Below are 22345 nucleotides of genomic sequence, written 5' to 3' on the forward strand. Positions count from 1 at the left end.
CCAGGCAGCATCTATAGGAGAAGCACTGTCGATGTTTCGGGCCAAAACGTCGACAGTGCTTCTCCTATAGATGCTGCCTGGCATGCTGTGTTCCACCAGCATTTTGTGTGTGTTGTTTGAATTTCCAGCATCTGCAGATTTCCTCGTGTTTCTTTACCAACTGCCCATGTGGGACCTCGTCAAATGCCTTACCAAAGTCCATGTAAGGAATATTCACTGCCTTGACTTCAACAGCTCTCCTGGTAATATCCTCAAAAACCCTACAAGATTGGTTAGACACAACTTAACACGTGCAAAGCCATGCTGAATATTCCTGATCAGACCTTGTCTATAAATCTGGTCACTTAGAATCCTTCCAATAACTTTCACACTACTAATGTCAGGCTCACCAACCTATAATTTCCTGGTTTATTCTTAGAGCCTTTCTTAAACAGTGGAACAACATCAATCCTTTGGTATCTCACCTGTCACCACGGATAATTTAAACATCTCTACTAGGGACCTCGCAAATTCTGCACTTGCCTCCCACAGGGTCCGAGGGAACACCTTGTCAGGCCCCAGGATTTGTCCAACCTCATTTGCCTCAAGACAGAAAACACCTCCTCCTCTAATCTGAAATAGGGTCCATGACCTTGCTGCTACTTTGCTTCACTTCTATAAACTCTGACTCGCGAGTAAATAGTGATGCAAAAAAAATCTATTTAAGATCTCCCCCATCTCTTAAGCTCCACACATGGATCACCATTCTGATCTTCTGAAGGAAACAACTTTGTCCCTTGCAATCTTTTTGCTCTTAACATATCTGTAAAAGCCGTTAGGATTCTCCTTCACTTTAACTGCTACAGCAACCTCATGCCTTCTTTCAGCCCTCCTGATTTTCTTTTTAAGTGTTCTCTTGCATTTCTTATACTCTGCCTAATTTGTTCCTGGCAGCTATGCACCTCCTTTTTTCCCTAAACCAGGACCTCAATATCTCTCAAAACCCAAGGTTGCTTAAACCTGTTATCCTTGCCTTTTAGTCCAACAGGCACATACAGCTTTATACTCTCAAAATTTCACTTTTGAAGGCCTCCCACTTACCAAGTACAGCTTTGCCAGAAACAAGCCTGTGCCAACCCACATTTGCCAGATCCTTTCTGATACCATCAAAACTGGCCTTTCTTCAATTTAGAATCTCAACCAGAGGACCAGAACTATCCTTTTCCGTAATTATCTTGAAACTAATGGTATTATGATCACTAGGTACAAAGTGTTCCCCTGCAAAACTTCCATCACCTGCCCTGTCTCAGTCTCGAATAAGAGATCAAGTATTGCACACTCTCTCATTGGGAGTTCTATGTACTGATTAAAGAATCTTTCCCGGACACATTTGACAGACTCTAACCCAAACCTATTTACAGCATGGTAATCCCAGTCATGGAAAGTTAAAATCACCTATCACAAGTTGTTTCTTGCAACAGTCTGTGATCTCTCTACAAATATTCCTCCAGATCCCTCAGACTGTTAGGTGGTCTGCAATATAGCCCCACTAACACGGTCATACCTTTCTTATTACTCAGTTCCACCCATAACTTCTCACTAGATGAATTCTCCAGTCTGTCCTGATGGAGCACTGCTGTGATATTTTCCCTGGCTATTATCACCAGTGCTCCCACTTTAAATCCTCCCACTCTTATCACATCTAAAGAATCAGAACCCTGAAATATTGAGCTGCCAGTCCTGCCCTTCCTGCAACCAAGTCTCACTAAGGGCTACAATATCATAATTCCATGTGTTGATCCATGCCCTGAGCACATCTACAATACTTCATGCATCGAAAAAACATGCAACTCTGAAAATTGGTCCCCCCATGCTCAATCATTTGTTTCCTGATTTTGTCTGAGATCTTAACACCATGTCTCCACAATCACTCTACTATCTGCTCTGGCACTCCAGATCCCATCCTCCTACAACTCTAATTTAACCCCACCCCCCACCATGCAGTACTAACAAACTTTCCCACTAGGAAACTAGACAGTTAGCTGCAAACTGCTCTTCTGTACAAGTCCCACCTTCCCTGGAAGAGAGTCCAATGACCCAAAACTCTGAAGCCCTCCATCCTACACAAAGCTCCTCAGCCACATGTAAAACAGTATGGTCTTCCTATTTATGGCCTCACTATGACGTGGCACATGTAACAATTCTGACATCCCAACCCTGGAGTTCCTGTCCTTCAACTTAGCACCTAACTCCCTGAACTCACTTTGCAGAACCACATCCCTCTTCCTACCTATGTCATTAATACTGACATGGACCACAACTTCTGGCTGCTCACCCTCCCACTTAAGAATGACAAGGACTCGATCTGAGATATCCTGGGCCCTGACACTCAGGAGGCAACATACCATTCTCATTCTCATCCACAGAATTTCCTTGCTGTTCCCCTAAATAACAAATCCCCCCATCACCCCAGCTCACCTCTTCACCCCCTCACTTCCCTTCTGAGCCGCAGAGCCAGACTGTGCCCACGACCTGACCGCAGTGACGTTCCTCCACTAGGCCATCACCCCAAACAGTATCTAAACCTGTTGTTGAGGGGGACGGCCATAGGGGTACTTTGCACTTGCCTATTTACCCCCTTTCAACTTCCTGACGGTCACCCAGTTTCCTCTGTGTGCACCTTGGTTGTAACTACCCCTCAGTAGGTCCTATCTATCACCTCCTCAGCCTTCCAAATGATCTGGGGTTCATCACCAACTCTTTAACGTGGAGTTAGAAGCTGCAGCTGGATGCCCTTCTTGTAGTCTTCCTGCCTTCCCACATCCCACAAGAGGTGCATTCAATTATTCTGCCTGGTATTTCTACTGCTCTAACTGTGCAATTAAAAAAGAAACAAATGAACTGAAAAATAAATCTACATACAGCTTTTTGGCTTTTTTTTAAACTCAGGCCTCTACTGTCTGAAGCCTCGAAGAGCTAAAGCCTCAAAGCAAAGTCCATTCCAACAAAGGCCACTCTACTTGCCCTGCCTTCATTTAATTTGCACTTGCTAATGAATCCCGTCTCTGATTGGCTGCTGTTCAAATGCCGAAACTCCAGCAATGTGTTGTTTTTTTAAAATTCACACTCGCCAACCCGAGGGAGTCACTCCGTCTCTTGCTCCCCGATCTCTGATGTGCCACTGTTCAAATGCCAAAACTCCTCCATTAATAGAGGTCCACAATCCCTTATCCGAAATCCTTGGGGCCAGTTACATTTCGGAATTCAGAATTTTTCGGATTTCAGAATTCCTCCTTTTTGGTTCCGGGACCCCCCATCGCGCGAATACCAAAATATATATATGCTCAAGTCCCTTATTTAACCTGTCTCAGTGCAGGCGGACTTTAGGACCCAGCGGAGCTCCAGACCTACGCACATCCTCCTGTATACTTTAAATCATCTCTAAACTACTTAATACAATCTCTAAGTTACTTAATACCTAATACAATGTAAATGCCATGTAAATAGTTGTTATACTGTTATGTTTAGGAAATAATGACAAGAAAAATATTTTACTTCCTACAAAAACATTCAAAAAAACAAAAATATACAGCTTCAAACAAACCGAATCAAACACATGGTAAATGACTTATTGGAATAAATGTAGAACGTCACTGTCACTATAAAACTTCAGTACCTTGTCTTTCTGTTTCTTTAAATCATATATGCTGGTAGTTCTGACACCACATTCTTCAGTAAGACGCTGCACAGACACACCACAATCAAGCTTCTGCAATAACTCCACTTTCTGCGTTATTGATAATGATAGATGCTTCCTTCTCTTTTTCTCATTGTTACCCACAGGGGTATCTGCAGTACTTTTTGACATTTTCACAGTGAAATTAAACACAAAGTCAACAGTGAACACAAAATATCTGCACATGTAACCAGTAAGAGCGCTGAGCCACAACTGACGTCTGGCGGCCTCTGCTAGTGCTGCCATGTCACACCTGAGTGACGTCAGCTGTTGGCGAAAAAAAACCTTCAGTTTTCAGAGCTTTTTGGATTTCAGAATTTCGGATAAGGGATTGTGGACCTGTATTTGCAGTTTACCGCAGATACTGGCTTACATTGCACGCAGAGCCATTGTTAGAAAGCAGAGAAGCAGCTTCACAGAAAAATCAACAAAATGAAAAGGACAAAGGGAACATGGACTGCCATCAGCAGCAACCACAGCAGGTGTCGTCGGAAGAGCTGACTGAGTAAGCCAGGCAAGTGGAGGCACTGTCTGCATACACCTTGAGAGACCATCTAACTAACCACAGAATCTTTTGACAAAGCACAACAGCTTCCAGCTCTCACAGGCATCTGCCTCTACCAGAGAAAACCTTGTGTTGGTGTTCAGAGGCTGTGGCCAAATCTGAAACAATGCGTAGTACTCTTCCTTTCTCTACCAGCAGATCAGATTAGCAGAACTTAATGGAAGGTACCCTTGGAACTGCAGAAGTGCATTTCCTTAAATGCATATTTCCCAGTACGTGGCCTCTAATAGAAATTTCAGACCAGCTTACTAAGCAATGATAGACACAAAAAAAAAAATGTTATTCAGTTCAAAATGAAACCACAACTGTTCCCTCCTTGACGGCATTCACAAAACCTGGATGCATCAGCCCTGCTGTTGTTACTACACCACATGGCAATAGCAACATCTATTACACAGCCTCAGGAGATTTCATCCACCTGGGATATCTTTAGTAGCCTGCAGTTAATTAGTCGCCACCATTGATAAAATAGCGACAAGGGGGTATACAAGGTGAGATGGTCGGCTGGTTTAGTGGTGACCTTGCATCAAACATCAGTAAGACCAAGGAATTGATTGTGGATTTCCAGAAAGGGAAGTCGAGAGAACATGGACAAGTCATTTGAGGTTTCAGTGGTAGCTATGGTGAGCAGCGTTCAATTCCTGGATGTCAACATCTTTGAGCAGCTAACCTGGACTCAACACATTTGCAATCACAAAGGTGGCACGCCGTCGGCTCTCCTTTATTTGAAGAGATTTGGTATGTTCTCAAAAACGCCTACAACCTCCCATAGATTACAGGTGACTCGTCTGGAAACACCAATGACCAGTCCCTCACAGACAAAGCCCTCCCCACCATTGAGTACATTTACATGGAGTGATGCCACCATAAAACAGCATCCTTGATCAAAGACCGCCACCATCCAGCTCATACCTTCTCACTACCACCATCAGACAGGACACTACCATCATCGGGCTCCTGAAGCAGTGTGGATAACTTCATTCACAACTACTCTGAATTGATTCTACAAGCTACAGGCTCACCTTCAAGGATTCTTTACAACTCATGTTCTCAGTATTACTATTATTTGCAGTTTGTCTACTTTTGTATATTGTTAGTCTGAGTTTTTCCAGTAAGTTCTATTGTATTTCTTTTTTTCCTGTAAATAGGCAATAGCTGCCAGCAAAAATATGATATAATTTCATATGTAGTTTGATAATACATTTACTTTGAACGTTGGAGAGTATTGTGACTGGATACATCACAGCCTGGTATGGAAGCTCCAATTCACAGGACCACAAGAGGCTACAGAGGGTCAGGGACTCTTCAGTTCCATCACACACACAATGTTAACCTTTCATATGAAATGCAGAGATTAAACAAAATTGCTTTAATCAGCATTAAAAAATCTCAACATGAAAAGCTTTCAAAAGGACAAAGTTAACAATATAAAAATAAAACATTATACGATTCACAATCATTTTATTCACCTGAAACTGCTCCACTATTCTAATCTTCCATATCAGCCTCACAGTTCTACTACCACAACAGCGTGCTCACCTGAGACAATCACACCTATTGTGGAGAAGCTACTATCAATTCTAGGCATTCAAGATAAGCACTTGACTTGGAAGGGTCAGCTTCTGACTGTGGTATTACACTTGTAATGATAGCAGTTGGAGAAAGAAGTGCATGATGAGGTGATTGCCTGAGAACTTGTGTTGAAGGAAACTTGACATCCAGAGGAACTGAAGGTGGTTAAACATTAAAATGCCACTGGCACTTTCACAAGATCAGACAGACAATAATGTGTAGATCCGTCAACACCAGCTCACACTACTGCTACTCCTAGTCACCAGATCCCTACCAACTCCGGGATTACTGATGGACGCACAAGAGACTGCAGATGCTGGAATCTAGAACAACAAATTCTGCTTGACCTCCTGAGCTCCTCCAGCAGATTGCTTGTTGCTCCTGAATTACTACTGTGAGTTTATTGTGAAATGCAGTCATGTGAAACATCCCTCTGTTCCCGCTGAAAATGCAACCTGCTCTTACTGGGGAGCAATCTGTTGTTGATTCAATTAGCAAAGCTCTGATACGCTCAATCTTTGCCTCCAAGGAAGCAGAAACCTGCTCTGCGAGCCATGGCACTGCCAAAGAGCAAAGTGTAACAGTTACTGACACAAAAGAGTTGCTCACTGCCAGACTGGAAGTAAAGCTAATTTGGTTTCCCACAACCCTTGCAAGATGTGGGAGACGGACTCCTCCATGCTCTAATCAGCTCACATTTTCTACTTGAAACAGCAAACAATGCACCAAGCACGATTTGACTGCCCTTCATCACTAGCTGCCTCCGGGGTGTTCTCCCATGGTGGTTTTTCATGGATTTTTGTGATGCAATACTATTATCCAATGAGCCTCACCTTGTCTCCTAATATCAAATACCTCCCGCCTGACATATAACCTGCTAGCCTACTTTGAAGGGCCAGCATCCGCTTTGCAAAGACAGATGTAATAATGGAGAAAGCCCTTCTGGCACACTAGAAACCAGGTTTTCATCCTTGAATTGAAGGTGTCTTAAAATTCTGTTAATCCAACGTGATCAGAATTTTTGTGCTGCAGACTATTGGATATTATTCCCATTAATACCCCAACAACACTCAATTTACTTTACATAGTGACAAAGTGAATTTTTAAGTGAGCATAGTAAGTTCAGAGAGAGTGCAGAAATTACAGCACTGGTGAGTTTATTAAGAGTCTGGAGTTTAAGGGGATTCTGAGAAATATCACCAAGCAAGACAGATGCTGAACCACTGGGATTTCCAAACCAGTGGACTGAGAGTTTTATTGTACCAGGAACAAATATTAGGATAAGTTGCAACCTGATCATTTTCAGCAATAAAGGTGCAATGGATCTATCAAGGACACAACAACCACAGTAGTATAGCGACTAGCTTGACGCTGTTACACCTCAGGATGTTGGAGTTCAGTCCCCGACATCCTCTGTGAGGAATCTCTATGGAATGCATGGGTTTTCTCCAGGTCCTCCGCTTTCCTCTCACAGTCCAAAAACATATTGAGTAGGTTTACTGGTGATTGTAAATTTCCCAGTGATTAGGTTAGGATTAAATCGGGGTTGTGGGGCGGTGTGGTTCGAAAGGCCGGAAGGGCTAATTCCGTGCTATATCTCTGAATAAATTAAAAGAAATATAGGTTGCGTTCCACAGGCATCAATGTTTTCTGCTTAAACTACATTAGATTTGTATTTTCATGACAATTTGTTCAAAAATAGTAATTAAACTGTTGCTAGGCAATGCCATCTTCTTGACCTAATGCTTTCATTTCTATGGAAATACAAATAATATTCAATAAAACTGAAAATTCAATCATGCCTTTTAAAATAAGATTTAGCAAACAAATTATGTATCTAACACTTATTAGAAAATACATCTGATCAATTTGTGACAGAAACAACATTACTTTTAATCCCTTTTAATGATAAAGGCATAAATGTAGATTAAAATTCAAAAAAATTTTAACTTGCGTCAAAAAATATTGCAGGATACTTTACCTCTAAGCGGAAGAATGTTTGTTTAATATTGCATCCAAAAGGTGCCATCTAGAAGGTTTGAGTATTAAAGTTCAAAGTAAATTTATTATCAAAATGCACATATGTCACTATATGCAGGTTGAGCACCCCTTATCTGAAATGATTGGGGCAAACGTGTTTTGGATTTTGGAATATACAATCAGATAGCTTATAATGAGATGGCTGTCATTTCAGACTCTGAATTTATGTGCTAACGGTAAGCTCTCTTTGTCTTACACTTGTTCATCACATATGTGTACTTAACAGGAAAAATTATTACATACCATTAATATAATGAAAATATAATGTGTGCAGGGCAACAAAAGCAGCATCCGTAGGTCTCCACCTACGATGTCGTGTTTTGATTAAAAGGTTACAGTACACTGTCTTTGCACTGTATTTTTTTTTAAGGTTTTATGTAAGGTATAAAAAAATTGCAGTGTAGACTTGTTCTGGTGTTGGATTTTCATCAGCAAGGATTCTGGCAAACTCAACAATAAATTTCTCTGCTGTTTCATGATCAGCAGACACTTTAAAAATGTAATGTTTTACCTTTTCTTAAATTGCTGCAAGCAGCCTACTAAATATTAACAATTACCTTCAATTTTCAGTTTGTCGTGATAGATCTTTGCTTGTTTCATGATTAGCATACCATAAGGTAGCACACATTCACTCTGATGCCAACGATTCCACTTTCAATAATGATCCAGATCTTCACTTTCACTTTATGCAGTGTTTTTCTATTTTTCATTAACTTCTATTCACTACATACGTGACGTCATCTCTCAGAACTTTCGGTGATACGCAGAGACCAGCGTATCACCTGCAAATTTTCCTTTCACCTTGTGGAATTTTTCCATTTGCGACGTCACGTCGGTGTTCAAAAAAATAACTCTGAATTTCGAAGGTTTTCAGATTTTGAATTTTCAGATAAGGGGCTTTACTACCCCGAGACTCAACTTCTTGCAGACATTTGCAGTAGAACAAAGAAATGTAGCAGAATCAGTTGAAAACTACAAAGAATAACAAGCAACCAATGTGCAAATAATACTAAGAACTTGAGTTGTATATTCTTTATATATGAGTTGAATATTATTTAAGACCATTTCGGGATCTGAGAAAAGGATATTTTCACCCTAACACTGGCTAGAATCTGGAACGCACAGACCAAGTTGGTGGTGAGTGCAGGTACTCTTCATTGCACTGAAGAAGTGTCAAGAAAACCACTTGAGCTAGCAAGGCATAGAAGATGTAGTACTGATAAAAGAGATTGATATAGATGGATATTTGATGGTTCACATGGACATGGAGGGCCTGATTCATCGCTAGATGGCTATGACTACTTACATGCTGTTAATCTTAACAATACACTTCAAACCCAACAGCTGCAAGGTAATTAATAGTCATAATGATGTGTGGAAAACTCAATTAAAAATTAAGAAAAACCCATTATCTAAAATCTACTATCATAAATTTGCAACTAGCCAGTATTTAAATCTAATAATTTAATTCTTTTATCATCGTAAGCAGTTAGTACCTACAAAATCAAGTGTATCGATGTTCATCTCAAAATTCAAAGTAAATTTATTGTCAAAGGACATATACGTCACCATATACAACACTGTGGTTCGTTTTCTTGCAGGCATACTTAGTAAGCATAATAGAAAAAATGAAAGACTGCACCCACTAGAATGGACAACAACCAATGTGCAAAAGACAACAAACTGCAAGTACAAAGACAAATGAAATAACAAACAAACAAACAAATAAATAAATAAATAAATAAATAGAAAACATGAGATGAAGAGTCCTTGAAAGTGAGTGCATAGGTTGTGGGAGAAGTTCAATGATGCGGTGAGTGAAGTTGGGTGAAGTTATCCCCTCCGGTTCAAAAGCCTGAACCTGATACCATGAGTCCAGAGGCTCCTGAACCTTCTTCCTGAGAAGACAGCATGACAGGGTTGTTGGGGGTCCGTGATGAAGGATGCTGCTTTCCAGCGAAAGCACTCCATGTAGATGTGCTCATTGGTGTGGAGGGCTTTACCCATCATCGACTGGGTTATATAACTACTTTTTGAAGGCTTTTCCATTCAAAGGCATTGGTGTTTCCATACCAGGCCATGTTACAAACAGTTAATACACTCTCCACTACACATCTATAGAAGTTTGTCAAAGTTTTAGATATCATTCTGAATCTGCCAATTGCACTTACATGCTGGGCCCAGACAGATCATTTGAATCTGAAGTTGCTGCCCCCCTCCACCTCTGATCCCCCCCAATGAGAACCGGCTCATGGACCTCCGGTTTCCCCCTCTTGAAGTCAATAATCAGCTCCTTGGTCTTTCTGAAGCTAACATTGAGAAGCTGTTATTGTGGCATCACTTGGCTCCAGATAGTCAATGTCCCTCCTACATACCGATTTGTCACCACCTTGATTTGGCAACGATATTGGCAATAAAACTGTGATCAGCCTTACAGTCGTAAGTATAAAGCGAGTAGAGCAGGGGAGCTAACCGCACACCTGTGCTGATGGAGATTGTGGAGGAGATGCTGCTGCCAATCTGAGCTGACTGTGATCTGCAAGTGAGGAAATCGAGGATCCAATTGCACAACAAGGTATTGAGGCCAAGGTCTTGAAGTTTTTCAGTATTAAATACTAGCCTGATAACATGAATTATTTTCTCAATGGCATTTTTAAAACATATTCTAATATTACCAGCCTTTTACAATTAAGGTTACTCATTCACTCATGTTTCATGATTCCCATGGAACTGAAGTAGCACTTAAGCTGAATTTTGCTACCGCCAGCTGACACTAGTTGAAAAGCCCCATCAGTTACCAGGAGGGTTTCAGCTACTGGTTCGTCATAAAATCTCTGTGGTCACCCTAAAGATAAATAATATATTTGAGACTGAATTATTCCTATATTCTTAACAAACAGTGGCAGATAATTAAAACCATAATGGAGTGAGTACTACCATTTGAAATATGTGTCTACCTACCAGATGAACATGAATACAAAAAATATTGGGCAAAAATCTTGATGAAATAACATGCTTTGCTCACTTACAATCATCCCATACTGCTGCTGGAATGTAACCTGCTTCAAACCAATTTCTGGGCTAGAATCTACAGGCAGCTCTGGAAGAACTAGAAGTAACTTTAGTAAGAATGCTATTATCAACGAACATCAAAAGCTTGGTTGTAAAGGACTAAAATTTGCAATGAGATCATAGCCTCCTCTATGGGATGTTAATGGCTATCATTTTGAGATATCATAGTATTTAATAATGGGTTTGCTCTTGTACGAGTAAACTCAGTGATCCTAGCTCTTACACATTACCACTAGCCAAAGCTGGCAAAGTGAACTGATAAGCAGATTAAGATTTCAGCAATTCTGCTGTTTTTCTTCATGTTGTCATTGCCTGATGTATTTGAATGAATAGCAAAAGGAAAAGGCTGGAATGCAAAATACATTCCAGCTATTTACCACTATAGCTAATAAATAGAATAAAAGCGTTTTTCAAAGTCAGAAAATAGACTTTCTTGATTTCAGCAGTCCAGCACATAATACCATCAAACTTTGTGATAGTAATGTATAAACATTTCACAATAAAAAAAAATTACTCATACTTTGATCGAAGTGACCTTAGCTTAAAAGTTTTCTTAAAGCAATGTATTTGAACTCAATAAAGAGTTCAAGAACATGTCTAAGGTTTTGCTGGTGTAATGACAGGGAAAGTAACGGCAAATAGTAATTGGTGAAATGGACATCGTTAGAGACTTCCGTGCAAGCACGGCCTAAGTGTGGACCAGGATGGGTCATCAATCATCATCTTTACACAGGAGGTAGTGACTACCTGGGATGAGTTGACCAGGGAAGTGGTCATGGTGGGTACAGCTGTAAAATATGACAGACATTTGGATTGAGGTTGTGGGGCAGGGGAGGGGTTATGTGTCAAATTCAGGCAACTTGGACTTGCACGGAGGATGCTGTATTCAGCGCTGACCAGTCGGACCGAAGCGCCTGTTTCAATGCTGTCTTACTCTACAACTATCTTTAGAGATTTCTTTCACAAAATGGTTTTTAAAAATTAGTTAGCTTAAAGGTTTTCTGAAAGCAATGTATTTAAACTAAAAAAAACTTTAGGAGCATGACTGAAGGTTTTACTGCTGTAATAAAAGTAAAACTAAGAGCATTCACGACAATCATTTGGTGAACCAAGTTTGAGTCTTTAATGCAAGGACTGCACAAGTATGGGAACCCAGGAGTCATCAGTGACACAGCCATTCCCCACAGGCTTGCATGCTCCAATCTTCTCCACTGATATTTAAACAATTTAAAATGAGAATAATTTCAGTTAATGACAAACTAATCTTGCTGTAAAACACCTTGAAATGCTACTATGAGTTTTAAAATGGCAGAGCAAGTCATATCCTGCTTTGTAAACTTGTGCTTTGGAAAACCAACCTCACAAACAGTATTTCAACCACAACCAAATTTTTTATCAAAACAGTTAAAATTAAGACAGAAGTTGATGCAAATATGTACATGCATATTCGTTAGTTTCCTGTGAAATGATGAACTGATTAAAAAAATACTTTCTTCCCATTTTACTGTTGAGACTTCTTATAAAACAGATGTGACTAACTGTTCAGGTAGCTTAATGACATCACAGCTGCTAGATGTCTAGAATTTCCTCTGAATTGTCACCTGACAACCACCGACTTCAGCTGAGGTGAAGGCCACACCAGGGTTCCACAAAACTTTGTAGACTGTGTTCTGAAGTCAAAAATCATTTAAAATGAAGCAGTGAAGACATCCATTCTCTGAGATTTAGCAAAGGCATGTACTGATTGACATAAGCAAATTGACAACCGTTTTCCATGCTCCAGGGCAACTTAAAAAGCCAAGTGGATCCAAAATGGGATGGCCACTTTCTTGCCTTCAGAAACTGCATCACTGACGTACCCAAGAATCGGTGCTCAAACACTGTTACGTTTATTAGCAGTGTGCATGTGAATGCAAGAGGAATGATTAGTAGATACACAGACACAAAGGTTGGCAGTGTTGTTTACAGCATGGGGGATTGTCTTTTGCTAAAAAATTATATGGAACTGTTAGTAAAACCGGGTTTAAAAATGCTTGATGTAATTTAATCATGAGGAATCTGAGGTGTCATGTTTTGGCAGAGCTAATAAGGCTGGGGTATACAAAATAACTGACAGCACTCTAGAACACAGAAGGGAAACAGGTGGTGAAAAAAATGCAGGCAAATTATGGTACAATTATAGTTAGATCACAGGTGGAGTATTGTGGAAAGCTCTGGTGCTCTATTTCAGGAAAAGTAAAAATGCTCCTCTGCAGAGGGTATAGAGCCGATTCACCAGGCTGCTGCTGCATTTTAGTTGTGACAAAGAAACTGACCATAAGACCATATGGTATAGGAGCTGAATTAGGCCATTTGGCCCACTGAGTCTGCTTTGCCATTTCTTCATGGCTGATCCATTTTCCTCTCAGCCCCAATCTCTTGCCTTCTCTCCCATCCCTTCATATTCTGACTAATCAAGAAACTATCAATCTCTGCCTTAAATGTACCCAATGACTTGGCCACCATAGCCGCCTTTGGCAACGAATGCCACAGATTCACACTCTCTGGCTAAAAAAAATTCCTCCTCATGTCCATTCTAAATAGACATCCCTCTACTCTGAGGCTATGTCCTCTGGTCTTAGACTCCCCTACCCCATAAGGATCCTCTCCACATCCACTTTATTGAGGTACTTCAACATTCGATAATTTTCAATGAGACCTCTCCTTCAATCTTCTAAATTCTGTTGAGTACAGGCCCATAACTCCTCATGTGATAAGCCTTTCTATCACAGAATAATTTTCATGAACCTTCTTTGAACTCTCTCCAATGTCAGCAAATCCTTTCTTAGATAGGAAGCCCAAATCTGCTCACAATACTCCAAGTGAAGCCTCACCAGTGCTTTATAAAGTCTCAATATTACATCCTTGCTTTTATATTCTAGTCCTCTTGAAATGAATGCTAACATAACATTTGCCTTCCCCACCACTGACTCAACCTTCTTTTACCAAAGTGCATTGCCATACACTTCCTGACACTGTATTCCAACTACCACTTCTTTTGGCCATTCTCCTAATCCGTCCAAATTCTTTTGTAGCCTCTCTACTTCCTCAAAACTACCTGCCCTTCCAGCTATCTGTATCATCTACAAACTTGGCCACAAAGCCATCAATTCCATCAAGTCTTTGACATATAATGTAAAAAGCAGTCCAAAACAGAATCCCGTGGAACATCACTAGTCACCAGCAGCCCACCAGAAAAGGTTCTCTTTATTCCCATTCTTTGTGCCGCACAACTCAGCCAATGCTCCATCCATGCTAGTATCTTTCCTGTAATACCATGGGCTCTTGTTAAGCAGCCTCATGTGTGGCACCTTGTCAAAGGCCTTCTGAAAATCCCAAGTACACAACATCTACTGATACTCCTTTGTCCATCTTGCTTGTTATTTCTTTAAAGAATTCCAATAGATTTGTCAGGCAAGATCTTCCCTCAAGGAAACTATGCTGATTACAGCCTTTTTTATCATGTGTCTCCAAGTACCCTGAAACCACATCCTTAACTATCAACTCCAACATCTTCCCAACCACTGAGGTCAGACTAACTGGCCTATAATTTCCTTTCTTCTGCCTCTCTCCCTTCTTGGAGTAAAGTCTGCAATTTTCCAGTCCTCTGGAACCATACCAGAATCTAGTGATCCTTGAAAGATCATTACTAATGTCTCCACAACCTCTCCAGACATCTCATTCAGAACCCTGGGGTGTACACCATCTGGTCCAGGTTTTTTCAAAAAATCCTACCTTCAGACCTTACAGCTTCCCAAGCACCTTCTCCCGAGTAATGAAAACTTCAGTCACTTCTGCCCCCAATACTCTTGTGTATTCCACAGTGAAGACAGATGCAAAATACTATTTCTGTTCATCTGTCAGTTCCTTGTCCCCATTACTAACTCTCCAGCACAGGTTTCCAGCAGTCTGATATCCATTTTTGCCTCTTTTACTCTTTATATATCTGAAAAAACTTTTGGTATCCTCTTTAATATTACTGGCTAGTATTCATATTCCATCTTTTCTCTCCTTATGATGTTTTAGCTGCCAGTTGGTTTTTAAAAGCTTTCCAATCCTCCACCTTTGCTCTATTACATGCCCCCTCTTTGACTTTTATGTTGGCTTTGACTTCCTTTGTTAGCCACAGTTGTGTCATCCTGCCTTCAGAATACTTCTCCTTTGGGATGTATCTATCCTGTGCCAGGGATCAGACTGGTTTAACTTCCTAGGAGCAGAGGCTGAGAGGGGACCTGACTTAAGTAAACAGAGTTCTGACGTGTGGGAATCTTCTTTCCTCAGAAGTGTCTATCCAGAAGGTGTAGATTAAGGTTAGGGCTAGGAGGGGACTGGAGAGAGACTGTTTTCCCTTACTGATAGAAATCTGTTACTCACTGTCTGAGTGGATGGAAGAGATAGCTACTCTCACAGCAGATAAGATTTTGATTAGTACTTTAAATGCAATGGGCTATAATATTCAGTAATAGACGAGTAACTGATAGCTATCACAGACATGGTGAGTAAAGGACCTGTTTCCTTGTTGTGTTATTTTCATGAGCAATAAATTAATATTTATAAACAAAAGTGAAAAAATCAGTTAATTAGAATAATAAAACATTACAAATGTGGAAACCTACTTTGCTTGTAGTAATAAAATGGCATTTTTGTCTATAACAAATTGGAACCTGTATTGTAGCTGAGTACTCTACTAATTGTGGTCATGCAACATTATACCGATGGACCCTGAGTATATAATAAATTGCTGATTCAGTTACTGGAAGAATGCCAAGTTCACTGATTAAGCAAATTACCAGAATGCACCCTGTCCTTGAACTGGCACAGATAGCTAACACTTGCTTAAAAAAAATGTGACTACGCTGTCTGTTTTTTTTGTGAAGCCATCACCGGCTCCTGTGTTGTGCCAGTCTTCCCTTGCTGCAAGTAAAATAAACACATTCATGATTGATCCATTCATAAACAATAGAAAACCTGCAGATGCTGGAAGTCCAAGCAACACACACAAAATGCTGGAGGAAAAAAATACTGTCGATATTTCAGGCCGAGACCTTTCAGCGGGAATTTTTTCCATAGATGCTGCCTGGCCTGCTGAGTTCTTCCATCATTTTGTGTGTGTGTTGCTATGATTGATCCATTCTGAGTTATTTGTTGTTTGTTATAAGACATAGCAAAAAGGTGCTTGACACAATACAGTGGAATTTGGGGGCGGAGAGGTTCTAAAACTTGTAACACACAAAGTTAGCATGCACTTAATTAGATGTTGACCTGTAAGAAATGTGAAGTATCAAAAGAGTGAATTTATTTGCAGAACTTTGAGACCATAACTGGGAGTTGTGCACACAGTTTAGGTATCTACATTTACAATGACATTCTTGCATTTGAGGAATGCAAGTTCACAAGACGACTTCTGTGGAAGAAGGTGTTGAGCTATGAAGAATGGCTGAGTGCTCTGAAGTTTCGGGTGTTTTGCTGTTCAGAAGAATGAGTTCTCAATGTAACTGAAACACAAGATTCTCAAGTGGGGATTGACAGACTGCACGCTGAGGGGATGCTGAAGGTGACATAGAATGGGAAAACTGCAGATTAGCATTTCACACACTATAAAGCTTGTTCACAAGCAAAGCAATATACCACAAAACCACAGTCCAAAAGCACATGATGAAACATGGTGCCACACTATTTGATCAGTGCAACCCTTAATAACATTAAAACATCAAGTACAACTATAGAGGTGGATTAGATCAGATGATAGATGGATTCTGAACCTATTAGCAGAAACAGCTCAGTTATGCTCTGTGGAGCTCATAATTCCGTACATGCACATCAAAGCTTACTATCAAAAATGAAAGCTGTATGCTTGTGGATCAGGAAAGCACAGCCAGGTTACTCAGGAAAATTAAGTCATTCCTAACACTGCTGTCATGACAGGAGAGGGAAACCATAGGGAGATATTTATCTTGTGCAAAAGTAGTCTTGAGTGAGGAAAAAAATATGCAATGAGGTGAGAAATGACTGGCGCAGCTTGGTGGTGCAGTACAGTTTCACACACAATAGTCATTGGAAGGTGATAGGGAAATAGAAACATAGAAAATAGGTGGAGTAGGCCATTCGGCCCTTCGAACCTGCACCGCCATTCAGTATCATCATGGCTGATCATCCAACTCAAAACCCTGTACCTGCTTTCTCTCCATACCCCCTGATCCCTTTAGCCACAAGGGCCATATCTAACTTACAAGAATGAAACTCTTTTGCATTGAGACTGACAGGTGGCATGTTAGGCAACCTAGATCACACAACTCCACAGCACTGCTTCAAGAAATGCAAACTAGAAAAGGAGCCAATCCTAATCAGTAGGCCAATTTAGGACTGAGTAACTACAGCACTTTGCATTTCTTCGATCAACGTTCTTCTTCCAGCAAGAGCAGGGAAAGTGAACAGCTCAGATTTATTCAGGAGTTCAATGGAGTCAAGGAAATGAAGGAAAATATATCAGTCCCAGATTTTGCATTTGTTCTGATGTTGAAAATAAATGCAAGCCAGTTCAATGGAGATATTAGAAGGCATAGCTAACAGCTAGCTACATTCAATCTGCAGACAAACGGTTCAGTTACATTCATGCCCAATCAGGTGAGAAATGATGCAAAGCCAGGGGAATTTTATACCAGGTTTTCAATGCTGAAAGCATTTTTTTTAAATTTAATTGACAGTATTCTCAAAATACACGATATTTAAATTCTGGGACTGGTTCCAGAGTACTGGCGGCAGTATAACAACAAGTGCCTGTGCAATCCTGCTTAGCAGTCTGGAACCTGAAGGCAGAGAGAACTTCGGCAAAAACCAAGTAGTCAGTGAAAAAAACTGGCATTCTGTCTGGGGAGTGATGTTTGCATAGAAGGGCCCAGGGTCAGGAATGTCAAAGAGAATGGTGCACTGAGCTGAGGGCCCACTTATCCATTTGGGAGACCCTATATCAATTCCTTATGGAAATTTTAACCATGTGTATTCAGCAGCTGACTGTAAATCAGGCCTTTCGGTGTACGAGAAATGAAAAGTAGTAACTGAAAGGAGGCATTGAATGGGATTCAAGGATATCACTAATGTAGCACACATTGCTAAGTAGTGCAGCAACCATAAATAAAACAAAATACTAAACTGAAATACCAGTTTGTTAACTAATTAGCATGTTCACTTTAGATACTATACCCTGTTATAAAGTACCCATCTAAACTAGAGAACCGATCCCTTGCACCGAAAGGTCCAATTGCTCTGAAACTGAGAATGAGACTCTTTTGCATTGAGACTGACAGGTGGCATGTTAGGCAACCTAGATCACACAACTCCACAGCACTGCTTCAAGAAATGCAAACTAGAAAAGGAGCCAATCCTAATCAGTAGGCCAATTTAGGACTGAGTAACTACAGCACTTTGCATTTCTTCGATCAACGTTCTTCTTCCAGCAAGAGCAGGGAAAGTGAACAGCTCAGATTTATTCAGGAGTTCAATGGAGTCAAGGAAATGAAGGAAAATATATATTAGTCCCAGATTTTGCATTTGTTCTGATGTTGAAAATGCAACAGTTGTCATTAAAACATTATCTTAGTGATTTCTAAAACGTGGTTGAACTTGAATTTTCTAAACTGCAGTTAGCAGTTCAACGCGCCTTCAAAAAGCAATAAATTGGCAAAAACTGTTTTTTATGTGGTTTTATGAAATAGTTGCACATAAAGTTCCCTGAAAATGTTTTACACTGTTATGCAAGGTCTGATAGTATACTAAACTGAAATGACTCTTGGCCATCTCTATGGCCCCAAGAAAGTAATTTCATGAGGATTATAATACCCCCACAAAGGGTTTTCCAGAATTTATTTTTAAATTTTATGACACTTCAGCCTCTAATTTAATCCTATATGTTAATTCCATCCAATCTTTAGCAAGTGCTCTATAAAATGTATATAAGTTTAAGAGTTGATTTTTTTCACTCACTTGCTAACTGTGAAGGTTTCCCAATCCGATCTGCTACTTAGTCAGCTTGTATTATTTAGGTTGCTGTGCATCGCTGAAATGTTACCCAACAGCAGCTGATGCTGGGAAGGAGAAGGTCTGTGTTAGAAATCACAAAATCATTGCAGCAAACTTTGTCAGCACCAGGCGTTTTCACCTCATTGTCCATGAAAGATAATTTATTCCCTCAAGAGACGAGGACCTCACTGGCAACACCAGCGTTTGTTGACCATCCCTGGCTGCCCCTGAACTGACAACGCAGTTAGGAATCAATCAGGTTGATGGTTTGGAGTCACATAAAGACCAGATCAGGCAAGGATGACAGACTTCTTTCCTTAAGGGATTATAGCGAACAGAAGCGTTTCTTCCCCCACCCCCCCACCACCCCTACAAGTCTCACAGTGATCACCTTTAATTTCAGATTTCTTTATTCAAATACAGTATTAAAATTCCAATGGTAATGATTAGATGTCACATAACTGTATCTTTGGCAATGAGGAGAGTTTGATAGAGATATGCAAAATTATGGAGGAAGAGATGGGATAAATGGTAAGAGTTTTGGAACGAGCTGCTAACGGAAGTGGTGGATGGGGGTGGGGGTTAACCTCACTATTTCGGTGATGTGTATATGGATGGGAGGGGTATGAAGAGCTATGATCCAGGGGCAGGTCAATGGAACTAGGCAGAATAACAGCTCGGCATAGACTGGATGGGCCAAAGGGCCCGTTTTTGTGCTCTATGACTGATGCTCCACAATAGAACCACTGAAATTATTAAGTTGGCAGAGTGCACAACGGTTAAATCTGCTATTGCACAATGGTTAAATCTGCTATTGCACAACTTCAGGGGCACAGGCTTGGCTCTGACCCAAAATGCTCTCCGTTGAATCTTCACATTCCTCCTGGGAGTGCACAGGTTTCCCCAAGTACACCAGCCTCCTCCCACATCCTGAAGACATGTTGGGTATGTAAACTTGTTAACATAAATTGCCCTTTACTGTTGAGGGGCGGCAGGAGAATCAAGCAGAACTGATGGGAATGCGAGATAGAACAGACTACAGAGAAACAAAGTGGGGAACGGTACTGATAGCTGTTATAGATGTAAAGGAAGAAATAGACCCCCCCTTATGCGTCACATGGATGAGGACTGATGTTATGTTTTTTTCTCGTGTTTCTCTGCCTGTGTTCTCAATTAATGACCTTTTCCAATGGATTAGCTCAGCAGCAACGAAAAAAAGCTACAGAGAGGTGACAGGGCTCAGTGACTTTCACACATCATAGACAGCACTTAATAACAGAATGTGCAGCAGCAAAACATCTAGAACTAGACTTCATACATGGCATCAGAATTCAACACTGACTGCTAGACTGACAGAGCAGACTTAAGTAACAGTGGCAGTAGGATCTCAGATGACTGTACAGCAAACATTCCAAGAGATTGTCATATGCTGGAAAATAACTCCCTTAAAGCTGCCAACGAACACACACATATAATGGGCCACAACATTATTTATTTATTTATTTATTTTACGGATAATTTTCAACAGGCAGTGACTATTATAAATCTACATTCTTTGGTCTCTAAGCAAGGTACAAAGGTGTTAATTAGCTAGTTTATAACCTTGATTTAAGTACAGTTTAATGACTCCGCTTTTACATAGATCCAAACACATTAATTCAGACACTCCATTTTGAAGTTTATTCACTTAGTTTTTAAAATTATAACTGGTTAAATTTAGAGGCGGCCACAGAAAGTGCAGGAAACATTCAGCAGGTCAAACAGCTTCAGTGGGGAGAGAAAAAGATTCAAAGCATCAGGTCAAACAACTTTCATCAGAACTGGGAATGCAAGCCAACAAGTAGGAAAGAGGGAGAGGGGTGAGGAAAACATCTATACTGATCAAAGCTGTCAAGGTAACAATTACTTTAAAAACTGAAGGTCACAGAAAGGAGAGGGTGGGGGTGGGGGGAGGGAAGAGCACACTGAAGATACTTCCACATGGAGTAGAAACAAGTGGTCCATGTAGACTCAAGCAGGTAACTGAAGACAGAGATCACAGTGGGATTGAAACAAAGATCATGGTCATCCTTACCTCTGAATGGAGATGTTTTGCAAAACAGCCATTCATACTGACTTTTGTTTCTCAAATCCAGAGAAGGCCACATGAATGTCAAAAATCAATACGCTGGATTGGAAAAGTACTAGTGAATTGCTGTTTCACTCGAGTGGACTGTTTGTATTCCTGGGTAGTGGGATGGGAAAACATATAAAAACAATTGGGCGTTTTATCTGCTGTAGTTGCAGGAAAGTTGGTTGGTGGAAATGGACGAGCAAACCAGGGGTTTGCAGGGTCATGATCCATTTGAAATACTGAGAGGGATGGAGAATCTGGAACTTATGAGGGATGATCTGTTGAACATAAAGATTGGTGTGGAGAAAGGAGAGTAAAAGAGAAACCCAATCCTGATGTGGGCTGGGTAGGAGGGCTATTAACTTTTAGGGATGCTGTGCTGATTTTGTTTTATGCAAATCCATCTTTGACTAGTTCCTACCGTATGGTCACCAATACCTGCATTAAAAAGCCTGTTTTATTAAGGGCTGTAATTATAGACAGGACACCACAAAGATTTCACCATTGTCCAATATTTCACCGTCCATTTTATTTTGTTGTGTTGTGTATTTACTTATGCTGCGAGTCATCAGACCCAGTTGAGATAGGCTTAAGGAGGTGCTGGAAGTACTCAGCTTGTTAAGCAGTGCCTTGAACAAACCTCTCGTACGCCAAACGATGAACTCGAATGCTCAGTCTATCTCATGCTGAGCCTTACACTTCACTTGTCTGCCTGCACTCTCTCTGTAACTGTACTTTGTTTTCCTTTAACTTCCTCAAAGTAGTTATGCATGGCAGGATCTGGATGGCCTGCAACGCAGCACAGCAGTCAGCCGACACAACTGCAGCTTGGGGAGTTCTGGCGTTCAACCCTGGCACCATCTGCAAGCCGGTGCATCCTCCCATGGAATGCGTGGGCTTTCCCCAGTGCCCTGGTTTCCTCCCACAGTCCAAAGACATACCGGCTAGGTTAATTACTTGGCTGTTGCAAATTGTCCCCTGATTTGGCTAGGGTTAATAGGATTTGTTGGGGATTACTGGGGTGGCATGGCTTGAAGGACCAGAAGGGCCTACGTGCTGTATCGCAAAATAAAAATAAGGCCAGGGCCTTTCACTGTCTCACGACATTCAAATATACAAAACGAATACCTGTCTATGGAAGGACAAACAGTTTACATTCTATTCAATTCATAAATCAACAAGGGAAAAGAATATTGTTAAATAACATGGATTA

At 40.7% G+C, this 22345-nt stretch overlaps 1 protein-coding gene across 9 annotated transcripts in view; it reads right to left on the reverse strand.

Moving 5' to 3' along the window:
* chd9 (chromodomain helicase DNA binding protein 9) overlaps positions 1-22345 on the reverse strand; it is a 269727-nt gene that overhangs the window by 224633 nt on the left and 22749 nt on the right. For 2 of the 9 annotated variants that reach the window (XM_059992848.1, XM_059992847.1), the window contains exon 2: positions 18984-19084. The exons of the other annotated variants lie outside the window; for them this stretch is intronic. The gene's annotated coding sequence lies outside the window, so the exon portion shown is untranslated. The remainder of the gene's footprint in view (positions 1-18983; positions 19085-22345) is intronic. 9 annotated transcript variants of the gene reach the window in all.

This window comes from Hypanus sabinus, chromosome 17, assembly GCF_030144855.1.
Source record: "Hypanus sabinus isolate sHypSab1 chromosome 17, sHypSab1.hap1, whole genome shotgun sequence".
NCBI classification, from domain to species: domain Eukaryota; kingdom Metazoa; phylum Chordata; class Chondrichthyes; order Myliobatiformes; family Dasyatidae; genus Hypanus; species Hypanus sabinus.